Genomic DNA, 16,087 nt, shown 5'->3' on the forward strand with positions numbered 1-16,087 from the left:
TCGCTCTTATTCACAGGTCAACAAGCGCTTCTGCATCTGGCAAGGAAAGGAGACAACAGCATCATGTGCGTCTTCACCTGCGTTGTCTGCTTCAGGGAAGGTGGTCAGACACGTCAGGCCCCTCGCTGTGCATGTAGCCTGTGGGTGCCTGAATGCGGAGCCTTTGATCTATATGCTTCCAGTGTTCATGTGTCTTTATGAACACCTGTTACCAGATTTCCCCCTGAAATGTAGCATTTTTCCAGATATTCTGTAAAGAGGTATTCAGTATGTGGCACAGCCTCCAGTGCTGGCATGAGTGCCTTATACGTCATAGCCGCTCACCGATTGCTTACTTTACATTTAATTTAATCAGCAAGTGTCTAAATCACGGGAAGAGAGAACATACTTGGGACCTGCGCTCACAGGTCCCGAGGCCAGTGGCTCTCGGGCGGTGGTGACTGTGCCCCCCGCAGGGGACATGTCACAGTGTCTGGGCACAGTCTGGATTGTTGTGGCTGGGGGCAGTACTCCCAGCACCTGGGGGTAGAGCACCATGGTGCTCAGGACAGCCCCCCACAGGGGACTCTCCGGCCCCCCGGAGGGTTGATGCTCTGCCAGCCCCGCCCGCCTGCCCGGGGACTCCTCGGCTCCCAGCCCCGTGGCCGCGTGCCCTCTCAGTCCACGTTTTTGTCTCCGGTGCAGCCCTCTCCCTGCTCCTGGCCCGCTACAGCCTGCCCTGTAGACATCCCCTCCCTGGTGTCTCAGAGGCTGGCCCAAGCACAGCCTCCCAAAGGGAACTCACTGTCTTTCCTGCTCTGGTAGGCACACGCCTGGCACTTGGGAAAGAAAGCGTGTTAAGTGACCCAAGGCAGAAAGTAGCAAGTGTCAAGTGCTTCTGCTTTGAGGGCAGGGAGGACCTGGACTCAGGTGGGTGGCTCAGGGGCCCCCGGGTGTTTCACGGGGAAGGTGCCACTGGCGCTGGGCACCGAAAGCTTCGTTGCATCTGGAGGCCTGGGATTCCGGGTGGAGGCAGGCACGGGTCCAGAGGCTGGGAGCAGGACCGTGACCGGGGGAAGCGCGCTGGGATGCCTGCTTCAGGGAGGATGGATTGGTGCCGGACCGCGGAGGATCCAGAGGCAAAGCCAAGGGGTCTGCGCTTCGCTCCGTAGGCAGCGGGGAGCCGGGCGGATGGGAAAGGCTGGAATTCGAGATGGATTTCAGGCAGAGGATGTAACCGCAGTGCCGGCACCTCCTGCCGCCTTCACTTCGCATCCTCCGAGTGTCCGTTTCAATGTCCCTTCCCCAGAATCCTCCCCCGCTGCCAACGCCTGGCTCGATGCCCTGGCCGTGGACCCCCCAGTACCCTGAACTTCGCTGCCCTGTATCTCGTGCACTTCCCTCTGCCTACAGGGCTTAGCTCCCCTTCGGCTGTAAACTCTCAAGTCAGGGGCCACGTCTGTCTTGCTGTCTGTGAAGGCTCAGACCAGCACAGATCAGAACTTCAGCCTCGGCTGGCAGAGATGCTGCCCGGGCAGACGTGTACAGTCTACCAGCTGATTAACATCGGGGCAGAGGGGAGGAGTGAATCCAGCCGACTCCAGGGCTGTAAGCCCTCCCTCCGGGGCGTGTGATGCTGTAATGGGGCAGAAACATGGGCTGACGCACATCCAGCAGAGTGAAAGCTGGGATCAGAGCGCCGGTTAGTTTAGGGCGGGGAGATTGCTCAGGCCTGGGAGATGGGGCAGAGAACCAGGGGTGCGTCTGGACCTAGATGCGAGAGCCATGTGCACGCGTGGGACTTCAACCCCAAGACGGCCTGGACAGGCATCTCTGTTTCAGTCTCTCACACTGGCTGAGGGGGAGTGTCCTGCTGCCGCTGTCATCCTTCTAGCCATCTTCTAGACTTCTTCGGAACATTTGCCCCTCTCCAATAAAAGGCACCCGGGTGATGCTTATTAAACACATCTGAAGAGTCAGGAATGATGTCAGCTGCTTTTTTTCCCCAAGAGTCTTTTCCGTAATCATTTCTTTTGCCAGACTTTCTGCCTTCTTGGATCACAGCAAGGTCTGCTACCTCCTAAAAAATAGAGGTTGTAAATACTGCATTTAGAGAGCTGTCCAGACGCTCCGCTGGGCTGTGCTCCACAGCTGGGCCACCTCGCCTCTGGTCACCTCTGCAGCTTTCACCTCCTGCTCTGCCTGGCCCGAGTTCTCCAGAATACAGATTACAAGTTTAAGAATTCAGTGGAGGAAATCGCGGTTTGTAATTCAGGATGTCCAGAGGTGTGAGACCGTCCTCTTGCTCTGTGTCCCGTGCCTTCCAGACTCTGTTTCTCCTCCCAGACTCAGTTTTCCCATCTTTCCTACTCTCTCTCTCGAGAAACTCAATTATTATTATTTTTTTTAATTTATTTTCGGCTGTGTTGGGTCTTCGTTGCTGTGCGAGGGCTTTCTCTAGTTGCGGCAAGTGGGGGCCGCTCTTCATCGCGGTGCGCGGGCCTCTCACTATCGCGGCCTCTCTTGTTGCGGAGCACAGGCTCCAGACGCGCAGGCTCAGTAGTTGTGGCTCACGGGCCCAGTTGCTCCGCGGCATGTGGGATCTTCCCAGACCAGGGCTCGAACCCGTGTCCCCTGCATTGGCAGGCAGACTCTCAACCACTGCGCCACCAGGGAAGCCCAATTATTTTTTTTTTTTTAATTATGGTTCACTTTATGTTGGAGTAGTTGTGTTTCCTTTTCTTGGTTTAGAGAATTTGAGAGATAAAAAGCCATTAGAAGGCGTGGTTTCTAGGTCCCTCCTTCCCCTCCCCTCTTCATATTATCAAGGGGGCCTGGCAAGCGCCTTTCCGGGCTCACCCGGCAGGCCTGGGCTTCACACATGCCCGCTGTGCGTCCTGCACGAATATCCTGTGAGGACTTAGAAGGGCGCCCTGTGAACAGACTAGCGTCGTCAAGAGCCACTGGAGAAGGTCTCACTTAGAATATCCACTCAGTACTTGTGAGCAGTGAAGTGGCTGGCTAATAAATAAGGTTATGGGCTGGTGTATCATTCTGCTGTAATCAGTGTGCCTTTTCTATGGAAGCTGTGTTTATATGTGTACATGTGCTATGTGTGTATGTGTGTGCATCTGTGTTCGTCATCAAGAAGTGCTGCAGAGAGATTCTTGACATACTTTTCTTCCACTAAAAACATAAATACAGTCTTGAATGTGGGATAGTAAACTGTGAATATGAAATTTATCATGCTTTCTGCCATTAACTCAGTCTGTGACCTTATATAAGCCACTTACTTTATTTTTAATACAGGCGCACCTCGGAGATATTGCAAGCTCGGTTCCAGACCTCTGCAATAAAGCAAACATCGCAATAAAGCAAGTCACACGACTATTTTGGTTTCCCAGGACGTGTAAAGTTTACACTACACTGTAGTCTAGTACATGTGCATTGGCATTACATCCAAAAAATGTACATACCTTAATTAGAGCATACTTTATTGCTAAAAAATGCTAACCATCATCTGACAATGCAGGGTTGCCACGGACCTTCAATTTGTAAAAAACACAGTATCTGTGAACTGCAGTAAAGCCAGGCATGGCGGAACAACGTCTCTCTGTGAGGTACAGTGAGGTCATCAGAGTCAGATGGTGGCACTGACAGATGACCCCATCTCAGATGTAAAATGCCGTGCGATGTGAAAACTATTTGTCTGCCGTCATTTCAAGTGTTCCCACTTTTCATGGATAACCAGAGTCACATTTCATACTCAGTTGGAACCTGAGGAAGATACTAGGAAAACGTGATTTAAGCGCGTTGAGGTTTAGCAGCATTTACTGACGAGGACAATGCAGCCCAAAGTTCTCTTCTTAGGCCCACTTTCCGTTTTGTTTAAATAGGCCACTTAATTTAATCATCATCATTCACATTAAGAAATGTTACCTTAAGATTACAAATACAATTCTGTTATTAATTTCTTCTACTTGCATGAAATTATCTAAGAGAGAAGTTAGCCTACTTATAAAAAAAAGTATGTGTTTGGTCTTCAGCCGAAAGTTATTTTGAAATGTACTTTCATGTAGTAATGCTACTAAAATTTGCTGGATAGATACAGTTGGGGCAGCTTGTACATTCATTGTCTTTGCCATAATTGCCAACCAAAATATTCCAAACAAAACAAACAAAAAAACGCTGCTGAAATCTGATTTTTTCAGTTCCTTCCAGGAAAAAAAATAAAATAAAAGAAGGTGTAGGTCGTTCTGTTTCTCAGTGCAAAGTTTTGAAAGATTTCCTCTGATAATGAAGATTATCTGTCAGTGATTTGGGGAAATTTCAAACTAAACATTAAAAAAATATGCCAAGTATTTTTGAGTTTAAAATTCAAGGTAAATGCAAAAAGTATGGTATGGCAAGAATTTTATGTTGAATCCTGAAGTGGGCAGAAACCATTTGGGGCGGTCTGCTGTAGCGTGAAGTGTCTTAAGGCCTACGGTGGAGCGCTCACCAAATGCACCGTCCGGCCTTCAGCACCGCCGCCTCGGCCTCTGGCCAGAGAACAACTCGTTCTGCTGGGAGTTGGTGGTGGGTTTTTTTGTTTCGACCATTTATTTTGGCCACACACCACACGTGGAGAAATATAAGGTTTAGAGAGGAACTTGCATGCGGACCCCAGCTCTGGGCCCACCAGCGGTGGCCTCGCTGCCCAGCCGCGGTGGGTGTCCCTGCAGCCTCGGTCACTGCTGAGATCGCCTTGACGGTGAGGGTAGGACGCTGCTGCATGAGCGAGTCTGGACAGGAAGCTGGCATCGCCGCCAGCCAGCGCCTCAGACGGCTGTGACCCTGGCGCTCCGTCCCACCCACTGTCTTCGGGGGGGCCCGCGGGAGGCCCGTGCTTGCTGGCTTCACAGCCTGGTCCTGCGACGGAGTGTCCTGGTCATTGCGATTTTCAGCGTACATTGATGTGGGCTCTTTCCTTCTAACCCAGGAGTCGGGAGACCCAGGAGGGCCGGTGTTCGTCTCCTCTGCCCCATGGGGCCACGGCCTGCCCAGGGCGTGAAGGGACCTGCCTGCCCGAGGCCACAGCCCCTGCCGCTCAGAGGGCCACCCACTTGGGTGTGGGCAGTGGTGCTGTCACATTGGCATGTGGCTCATAATCTACGCCGCCCACGGCTACCACCCAGGCAGAGCCCAGCCGTGCAGAGAGCCTGGTACTTTCTTACGACAAATACACAATCTGAGCCTCTGTCTCAAGGCAGCCTTGGAAGGCAAGGACCATCAGGCAGCTTATCTCCTCCCTCCCTCCCCCCGTCCCCAAATTAGGATATTTTTATCTTCAAGTAACAGAAAACTTGAATCAAAATGGCCTTAACTATTAAAGAATATGTTGTCGCAGATGACCTGACGTCCAGAGGTGGGCGGGCTTCACCCGGCTGCTCCAGCGGCGTCCAGGGCCCAGCTGTCCCCATGTCCACGCACCACCCCCAGGCCAGTCCCCGAGAGGCTGTAGACCAGCTGCCAAGAGCAGTCAGGCTGCTTCTCCTCCATCAGGAGAAAAGCAGTGACGCCCACAGCTTTCCTGGAGGTCCCACGGGTAGAGCCATGGGCCGACCCCTCCTGGACCCCTTGCTGGTCTGGAGAGGGGACAGCTCTGACTGTCCCAGACGAGTGCTGTGGTCGGTCAGCCTCCCTGAGGCTCAAGGGTACGGTGACCACTCAGTGTGTACTGGGCTTCGCTCAGGAGGAGAGCAGGTAGGAAATCACACCATGGAAGACTTCCTGGAGGAGGGGAACCTTTGTGCTGAGTCCTGAAAAAAAAAAGTAGAGTTAGAAGTTACAGAGGAGATTTTAAGTAGAGGGAATGGCCTGTACAGAAAGTTCCGAAGTCTGAAATAGCAGGATCTCGTGGAGGGAACCCGACGTGCCTGAGCGCAGAGAATGAGAGTAATGGGGTGGCCCCAGGAGGAGGGCGTAGTGTCACGGCCACTCGGAACTTCAGGGGTGTCCCGACCAGACACGAGGAAGGCTCTGGACCAGGACCATGTGGGGAGGACGGGGAGGAAGTGACCTTAGAGGATCCTTCAGAGGTAGGGCTGCAGGGCTTCCTGGACCGTGGGGAATGAGGAGAGAGCAGACGGGGCAAGTTCTGGGCCCTCCAGCCTCTGGACCCTGTGTCAGCGTCGCTCCTCACAGTGTGCGTCTCTCACACACACACACACACAATTTCTGTGGCAGTGACATTGCAACGAAAATAGTGACGTGTGTGCAAAATACTAAGTTTTCATTTGTTCTCTTCCTCATTCTAATATTAACAGCTTCCCCCTTCCCAATTTTCCAAAATACTTTAAATGAACAATTTTACTTGTTTGAGGATGCAAAAAAGTGACTTTTAAAAAAGATTTGGTGACTTCTAATAAGCCGTGACATGGGTCTTTAGAAGGAATCATTCATTTCAAAAGCCTCAGTTATGTGGGTATCAGCTCCTTGTGAATTGTTGGGTTCCATGTACATTTCATTTTGCAGCGAGTGTTTGGAAGGAAACATCCGATTTTCCAGTGTCCTGTTTCTTACCAATGACTGAAATATGCTTGGTCAGCCTCCTCCCTGCATGAAGTTCACCTTTGAACTAAGAGCAGACTGAAGACAAGGAGTGCCCTGAGGGGTGCGGGGTGTTCTGAAGCCTGGGCTGGCGGAGAGGGGCCCGCTCTCTAGTGCTCCCTGAGATGGACGAGTGCTCCCTGAGATGGACGAGTGCTCAAGACTTGCCGGCCTTCTTCTTTTCCTACTTGGGATCTTCTTGCATCGCTGAAACATTAGTTAACAAAGCTTGGGAAAAATTCCAGAGAATTGAAATGTAGAGCTTGTTCAGTGTCTGACGCCTGGAGCGCTGTCTGCCGTCGTCCGCGTGTGGCCTCGGGGAGATGGGGAGCCGCGTGACGCTGAAATCTCAGGCCCCGTGTGTATGTTAGTTTGGGCGATGAGTCCGGTGGGGCTTGATCCCGCAGCAGTGAGCCCCCCCACAGAGGTGGCTGCCCGGCCCATGGGCACCAGCGTGTCACCGAGGCATCCCCCCGCCCCGATGACCGCATGCTAGGGCTGTCACATGCCTGGTCCGCTCCCAGCCGGCCATGGGCTGGACGCTGCAGCACCGGTGGTCTCCACGCAGAGCTCTCTGTGGAAGTGGCGCAGACGTTGGTTTCTTAAAGTGGCCAGAACCCAGCGTCCTGCCCTAACTTAGACTCAGCACGCGGGGCCCCCTGAGCTGTGCCCACTCCTTTCGCTTGGGTGGGCGTGGGGTTGGGGGCTCCCACCTCGTGCCCCTGTTTTTCCGGCTCTGACTCTCGCTCCCAGCAACATTCTTTCTATTGAATACTTGCACAAGCCTGGTTGGCGTCTCTGGTCGGCGTGCTCGCCTGCATGAAGCTGCTGTTGTGTATTTACTGCCCAGTCAGGAGAGAATTGAGAACCTACTGTGAGCTGGGCTCGGCCGGGGCAGGGAGGGCCGGCGACCTCGTCCTTCCTGCGGGGCCTGCCTGGTGGCGAGGTCTTGAGATGTCACAGTAGAAGAGCGTCCGTCTATCTTCTAACACTTGGTGTTGCCCGCTGAGGGCTCTTCCTTTCCCGGTCTTTGGGATTAACCTGTGTTTCTAAAATCCTAGCATCTGAAGTGCGCTTGTTTTGTGTATGGGATGCTGCGGGCGTCCCACAGGAGGGCAGGGAAAGCGCGGGGCCCCTGCCGCACAGGGCTTCCGTCCAGGCGGCTGCTGCCCCGGACACTTGGGAGGGTTTAAAACACACACTTCCCACATCATGCCTCCGTAATGTTGATTTCAAACAAGCGAACAAACGAAAGCAGTTCCCAGAGTGTTCCCTTCCTGACTGTGCGCTAAAGGCGAACGGTTCTCGGACATCCTCACACAGGCTCGGGGCCCAGGGCAGCCCCCGGCCCCTCAGCCTGCCGCCCGCCGGTCCCAGTTGTGGTGGGACTGGTAGTGGGAGCCCATCCGCTCTTCCGCGGGAAGCTCTAGCAGGAGTGCTTTCCGCCGTGCCTGGCAGGGCTCGTGGTGGAGCAGCGGGGTTTTGTTTCCAGTTTCAGGGTGAGGTCACAGCATCGTTCGGAGCAGCACATCAGACTCGGAATTGACTGCAGTGGGCAGGATGATGGATCTGAGATATACTTGAAGGGATAATTGTACACAACCAGTTTAAAAGCTGGTAAATATTTAAGGGTCAGGGGTTAAATGTCAAAGCCACAGCGCTTGGGCTCAGCTCCATAAAGTATCAAGAATGACTGCTAATTAAATCCAGGGTGTATTTCACCAAAGGGAAATAAATTTGACAGCTAACAACCAATACTGGATTACCACCTTACAGAGGTTAGGGATCATGCTAGTAATTGCAGATGGTTTACAGTTTTCAACCCAGTAGTCATTGGAGGATGATCGCTTACAGTTACAGATGACCACCCGAAACAGTCTTGTGAGTCAGAAGTGTTACCAAAAGGCATATCCCTCTGGGTCCCCGACTCACTTTTTGTTTAAAAACGAATGCCCTGTGACTGCTGCAGAGCAAATGCCTAAAACAAATGTAGTCAGAGAACATGCTCACTGTTTTTTCCTGAGCTGAAATTTTTTTCCTGCGATTAATAGTTACCAGCGAGTGTCATGGCCAACTATGAAATGAGATGACTTTGATTTACAAACCAGGACAGCAAATTGAAAGCAGAAAAATGTCAGCTAGGGTGTAATCGTCCCTCTCCTAGTCACGCACTTGTGGTACTTAGATGATACGATATGTTGCCTAAGTTCAGCATTCTTCGATGGGCAGGTAATTTGGACGCTATTTTAGATGCCTCACCTCAGGAAAAAGCTGTTTACCTTGAGATGAGATAGGCCATGTGAGCACTAAGCAAACAGAGTGATTGTAATATTTTAATAGCTTTGTTTACATGCAGATCTTGAGATTATTTCTGCTGTAGGTGATTTATAGGCTATATTAAGTAAATCACACTTGGAATGCTACTCCAAGGGGTGATGAGTCACAGAATGTGGCCATTTCCCTTTCCCCTTTCAAAAGGGAGCTCAAAGGGGAAGAAAAGGAATCCCTCCACCCCCCCACACGCATCTTAATGCTACTCAAGAAATCATTCCATTTAGCTGTTTTCGATATTGACTGACATTCATATGTCTGTTTAAAGTAAAATTGTCTAACCCAAAATTTCACAGAGATAAATTTATGTAGAAAAAAAATAGCCAAAACCATTATAGAAAACCTCATTAGTCTTAACACTCCAGCTTCTGCAGGCTGAACGAATTACTGCCTAATCTTTATGTGAGGTATTGGTTAAATCAATTAAGTCGTTAGGAGTAATTTCAGTAATGCTAGTGTTTGAGAGAACTACATGGCAAACAGGATTCGCCTTAATTAGGCTTTTAAATTCAGAGCCCTATCTCAGTCTGGAGCCAAGTTCTCTATTTTGACTCTCTCTGTGTTCACTTAGTTGTAAAGGGAAATTTTTTAATATGTCTGGCTCGAAGTAATTAGTTTGCAAATCTGTAATGTGAGACGTTGTGGGAGCTGAGTTCGGGAAGGAAGGCAGAGCCCCTCCCTTTTCATTTTATTAGCTTTTCCTGTATCTGGAGGCTTCCTGCAAGGATGGAGCATTCCTGTGAGTTCAGCTCGTGGGAGGTTTGCCCCAATAGCATCAAATGCCTCCAGACAGGTACCTGCTGCTGACCTTCGGGTACCTTCGCCCTTTAAAAAACAGCAGTGCTTTTCTTTGTGGGGTCTCTCCTCCTCCCTTCTCCTCCGCCCTGGGGGCTGGTCCCCGGGCGCCCTCCCCGCACGGCTTCCTCTCAGCACTGGACCCGGGCAGGAGATCCTGTCCAGACCTGTGGGAAAGCGCCCAGAGCCCGCTCTTCCCACCGTCCCTCCCACCCGCTGGGGAAGGAACTCCCGGCAGGCAGGAAGGTCTCATTAGCCTAAAAGAACATCCCGCCTTCCTTCCCCTCTTGGGCTCCTGCAGCAGTAAATTCAGGAGGGTAGTGCTCACACTTCAGATACGAAGCTCTTTCTTTAGAGAGTCATAATCGCTCTGCTCCCACAGAATTTTCCTGCTAACTTCCTTTACCAGGCGAGGGTTCATCCTAATGCATTCCTGCTCATAGAAAGTTCCGGCTTTAGGAGCCGGGTGACCAGCACACCGGTCAGCACTCCTAATAACAGATCAGGAAGCCAGATCGTGTTGGAATTTGAATCCTCAATATAATGCAGTTGGCTTAGGTTTTAACATTCTTCAGAGATTGCATTTGTCAAATTTTATGGTAACTTACTGTATGTTATGAAGAAATGGCTGCGTTCCCCCCGCCCCCCATTGGGAAAGAGCAATCCCTCTTCACCCACCCCCCTGCCCCTGTGTAAGTGCAGAAAAATCAGCACAATCGTGACGGACAACTGTAGTAAACATTTAACAATCTGTGCTTTCTCAGGTTTATCTTATCATCTGAACATGTGGTGAGCCCAGATAGGTTAAGTGTCTTTTCCCTAAGGTGCAGTATTCTACACTTTTGGATGCAATTTAAATTTTATTTGTAAAGCCTTGGGTGACGCATTTGAACATTCTGAAAATTAAACCTTGTATGAACATAACTGCAAGGGTTAGGGGAAATTGAACAAGCGAAATATAAAGACTTGCACTTCCTGTAGATGAAGTTTTAGCCTTTTCCCAAACTTTCTCTATTGTAAACTTAAAACAAAGTCTTATCAGCAAGCAACATAGAGTAGCAGCTGGATATCATTAAATCCCTCCGTCTAAGCTATTCTTCTTCATTACCTTTTTCCTGACAAGCCTCGCTCTGCACAGAAATGTAACTTTGTCATGAGATTTATGTAATTCAGGTGTCCTCTCTGCTGAATGAGCCCTTGGCTGCAGAAGAAAGGGATTTGCAAGCATCCATAGAATTTTATAAGAAGAGGCAGAACTTGACAAAATTCTCAAGGAGACACACGTTAACGTGACCTCTGTACTGACCACTTTTACCAATCTCCCTTTTATAGGTTCTTTTCATATTAAGAGTATTTTCCTGAAAACTGAAATAGTAAGTTTTATTTTACTAACGCAGGCCATTAGCTACTTCATCATAAAATACCCAGCAGCGCTCTTCAAATGCTTTCAGATTCAGTGAAACAAACTGTCTTTACTCAGTAGCATCATAGAAAATACTGACAGACATCTAAGGATAAATGCAAATTGGAAGTAGCAATGCAGATGCCCCTCTGAGTTCAGTGAAACAGTGTAACCGTTGTTAAGTTGGTGGAGTTGTGGTTACTTACACTCACCAATCTGTGAGCCTTCAGTCTGGTCTCTGCTGGATTTCATATGTCAAAATCTGAGCCCAGGGTTAGGCATTTGTCTTTCAGTGATACAACAGAACCACTGGGAAAAGAGACGTGTATCTGTTAGAGGTGATAAGACACTAGGGAATCAAGAAATATGTACAAAAAAATAGAGCAAATGAAAAAAAATCCTTAGTGACCCTCTGGAGCATTAAATTGAGAGTTATCTTTTACTCTTATCAAATTGGTATCTTTAAGAATTGTTGTGTCTTCCCCTGCAGTCCAGTGGTTAAGACTCGGTGCTTCCAGTACAGGGGGCACGGGTTTGATCCCTGGTCAGGGAACTAAGATCCCACATGCCATGCGGCGTGGCCAAAAAAAAGAAAAAAAAAAAAAAAGGGAATTGTAATCAGAAAGCACCTGCTACGTGTAATTTTATTCATGGCTTAGTACAATTAATGATTCAGTTAATATTTCTGCCCATTTACCTGCACTTACTATTTGAATTAGAAATACAGAAAGTCTAAGAACTTATCAAATAGTTGATTCATCAAACCTAAAAGGACATAAATGTAATTTAGTGATTTAAATGTGAACACTACTCGGCTGATGATTATTTCATAGGAACATATCTCCTTTGATTTCACCTTTGTTTCACGTAATTTTCTGTAAAGCAGGGTAAAGATTCCCAGAATTTGGCATAAGAACCCCGCACCGCCTTCCCCAGAGAACGCAACCGTAACTCCCCTCCGCGGTTTCCCTCCGCCGCTGCTCTGGACTCGGACCGGCCTGTCCCCGCGTGCTGTCCACCAGGCTGGCTCCAGGCGTCCTGTCCGCAAGGAGACCTTCCCTGCCAGTCCCCCCGACCCGGCACCAGTTCTGGGCTCCGCCTGCTCACCCCCGGATCACCTCCTTCTCTCTCCTTCTGGGCAGTAGGCCGTCCTTCTGCCAGAGGCCAGGAGGGCTCTGTCCTCCCCCCGCCCCGCCCGGGGCATCATCTCTGGGGCGCTGACGTGTGTGGTCTCGTTCACCCTTCTTAGCCGTCCCGTGAAGCAAGAGGAAGACCTCTCCGTGTACGCAAAGAAACAGGCTCGGAGCAGCTGCCCCAGGCCATGCAGGCAGTCAGTGACAGAGTCTACATGTGAACGCAGATATTTCTGGCTAAAACACCTGCGATCTTAAATAATTTAAAAAGTTTTTTTACTGGCTTACCTAGAAACATGTAAACTCACGCAACGGCTATTTTGACACCGGGGCATATGCTGATCTGTGCCCTTTCTGAGCTGTCTCTGGCTTGTCTCATTAACGGTACTATAAGCCCCTAAGGCGCACTGGTGATGCTTTAAAATCGCCTCCTCCCACCCTCACCCCCCTCCACTTGGTACCTAGTGGATACTGAGGGCTAGACGTACAGTAGTAGATGTTCAGTAAATGCGTGCTGAAAATATAAAAATTAAAAATAGAATACAGTATTGTTGACAATAGATAGACGACAGGTGTTGATTTTGGCTCAAACTCAAGGACCAAAAAGATGACTCAAGTGATCTGCTATACCTAGTTAGAGCCGTGGAAAAGAATCAAGACAAGATTTTAAAATCCAAAAACAATTGTCTTTTAAGGAGCGGTCGTGCGGGGAAGCCTAGGCCCATCCGTAGAGAACTAATTGGTACCTAACTTAAAACAGTTAAACGAATGACGATAAATCTACAATGTGGTTGGCTTGCAGCTGTAGCAGAGAGCAGGAACGTTCTCCATGAAGTGGAAACACCTCTTAAGATGTGTTCAGACCAAACAGCAAGATCAGAGCAGCGTGCACAGTGCAGTCTTGACCAGGCAGGTGAGGGCAGGAGAATGTCCCCATGGCTGCCCGCTTGGGGGAGGTGGGGACGGGTTGGGGGGGGTCAGGACTGGGGGAGGGCAGCTCAGGATACGCCTCGTTAAGCCTGAGATCCTCACCGTAGGAATGCGGTATCTGCCAAAAATAAATGAGTCATTCTGGGATTACTGCGGATGAGACAGCTTAACAGGAAGTTGCCTTTCAGTCATTCTCTGTAGGGGTAGTGGAATCTTGTATTCAAATCACAAGCGAATTAAAAACCGAATGCAGGCCAGTGTTTAAACCAAATCTCCCAAAAGCCCTGTGCATAAAGTGTTTGTTGTGTTTTAGTGTTTAACGACAGAGGGACTCACTGACTGTCCACACAGACGTCACGCTCCAGGAAGAGATGGGTTCCAACTGGGCCACGGGCAGGGGACAGATGGTGGTGCCCTGGACACCCACCGCTTGGGGCAGTGCGGCACCCTGGGTCCTGGCCCTTCTGCTGATGGAAATTAGTATCTTGAAATCACCCAACTTTTTTCCACGGCCGCAAACATTTTAAATGGACTCTCTTTTAGGTTTTTAAACCTTTTAAACCTTAGGTTTAAATGTTTTTAAACCTTCAGTGGACCCCTAATGAAACCTTATACAGTATCTTTCATTTTCTTGCTACTTGATGAAATTAGGTAGCAGCTGGTTTCATTTCAAAGCATGCCAAACATTTTAACCTGCAAATCAGTAACTTTTCCCTTTTCAACTTTAACTACTAGATTTTAAAATATTAACCCTTAATAATGTCTTTAAATTTGTAATAAATTTTCTCTGGAACCTAAGCCCGGCCTGATGCTCCCATCGTGCGTGTATGCACAGGTCTCTGTTTTCTGACCAGCAGGATTACTGGGATTCTGCAGGAATAGACACAGAATGATTTGAAGGAGAGCGTATTTCCCACATAGGCGTTGACTAGGAATACAGAAAAGCTAACCAACTACTTCTTAATTCACTTTGTTTATTTAATGAGCAACTTGGGCTCGTGCTAACTTCTGCCTCCATAAATGACCTTACTCCTGAATAATGAAGAGTCTTCAGCCCACTGCCCTTCCATCTGAAAACTGTAAACAACCTTGGTTACAGTTTTCTCCTTTTGCTGCCAGAACGAGGTCATCCAAAATATGTGTGGGGTGTGAAGTTTGTTTTTGGCCCAGATTTGTCATGAGCCTAAACATTTCTCTCTCAAGTAATTTACTGTTTAATTACATTGTGTTATGTTCCCTCAGCAAGGGGAGGAGAGGGAGAGGAAGAAACCTCAAAAAACAAGTGGTTTCAGTGTGGCCTTCAGGATGCAGGTTTCGCCTTATAAAGTCCCTATGATGGCATCCCCCTTTCACTGTGCCGTGAAGCGGGGTTCTCTGGTGCTCGTCGTGTTTTATCCTGACACCCCCGAGATGAGCTTTCCCTGCGAAGGCGGAGGAGGCCTGATGCCTGCAGTGAGATCCGGGGTCTCCCCTTCTCTGGGGTCGCTGACACGTGCAGTTTGGGCCGGGAAGCCCAGAGGGAGGCGACCCTGGGCCGACTGCCCTGCTGATTAATGTACCCAAAGATCCCTGCCACCCCTGCCCCTCAGGGCGCCAGCTGCAGAGAAGGGGGCCTCCGCGGGCTGCGCTGCGGCCGAGCTGGACAGGGGGCCAGCGGGCCGGCAATTTTCCATCCTTTGTGTGGGTGATCAGAGGCCCAGGGCCGACGGTGCTTCACTCGGGGCTGCTGGTCTTCAGGAGCCCAAGACTGCCTTCCTCGAGTGGCCGAGCACCCTGCGGGTGAACGTGGGGCTTGGAAGTGGCCGCAGGGGCCCCGCTCAGCAAGGGGTACCGCGGGCTTCACACGGCCACGCCTGCTTCGACCCGCATTCGAGGAAATGCAGCTGAAAGGGAGAAATGAAAAGTGAACGTTGCCTTAGAGGGGTTTGTAAGTGCCCTTTCTCAGTGCAAAGACCCTTTGTTAGTCTTTTTCTTACGGGATGTTCACAGTCAAGCTGACGTCCGCGTGGCCAGCTGGCTTTAAGGGCAGAGGGTCTTCGGCCCCCTCACCTGCCTCACTTTCCCACCCCCGACGTCTCCATCCCCTGCAGCCAGTGAGTCCTGGCAGGTGGTGCTGGTCTTCTGTGCGGACAGGCGTGGTAGCATTTGCATGTCCTTCAGGACAAAAAGGTCATCGCTTCAACCCTGGGGGCAAAATGCTGCACATAAAAAGTACCCTCTAGGGAGTTTCTCTCTTGTGCACCCAGTCTTCACTCAGCTCCAGCAAAACCATGTAACACGTTAGTTTTCACACATTTATTACATTTCTGAAAGTGGAGTGAACACATGGGCTTGTTTCTACCACCAGCTTAGGCCCCATTAGAAAGATAGTAAAAGGAGGAAAGATTTACATACTTGTAACAGCAAAAGGAAGGGCAGATGAGGGGTTTTACCTGCTTTCGGAATACAGAGCAGACCGAGAACCAAGTGGAATAGAAGAGATTGTGGTTTAAACAGCGCTTCTGGACTCTGACCTGCGTGTGAATCCTCTGAGCTCTGTCCTGCACCTGCTGCTCTCAGGTGGGGCTGAGAGCCTGCATTTCTGACAAGGTTCACAGGTGACACAGGCGCTGCTGATCTGAGGACCACGGGTTGAAGATCAAGGGCCTCGAAGAACATGGGGAGAGCCTGTCTACGCAGCCAGCCGGGAGAATCTCTGCGGTCGAGTTGACACGTGTCTCAGACGCTGACGGGCCTGGGGATTAACTAAGGGTCCGTATATGCAACGCCTGGACGTGCCCGCTTGTACCCTGTGAAATCAGAACACTTTTCTCTACAGGATCTGAACAAGCTCCCTGGGTAGAACCAGCATAGCTGAGGTAGTCTGGGTTCCCTAAACCTTATATCTGGTCTTTGGGGACCCTCAGTATAATAGTTGACTCCCCTC

At 50.0% G+C, this 16,087-nt stretch overlaps 1 protein-coding gene across 5 annotated transcripts in view; it reads left to right on the plus strand.

Moving 5' to 3' along the window:
• The window catches only part of GMDS (GDP-mannose 4,6-dehydratase), a 489,935-nt gene that overhangs the window by 306,882 nt on the left and 166,966 nt on the right, over window positions 1-16,087 (plus strand). The gene's annotated exons all lie outside the window — the stretch shown is intronic.

Source organism: Balaenoptera borealis (assembly GCF_965194805.1).
Source record: "Balaenoptera borealis genome assembly, chromosome: 12".
Lineage (NCBI taxonomy): Eukaryota > Metazoa > Chordata > Mammalia > Artiodactyla > Balaenopteridae > Balaenoptera > Balaenoptera borealis.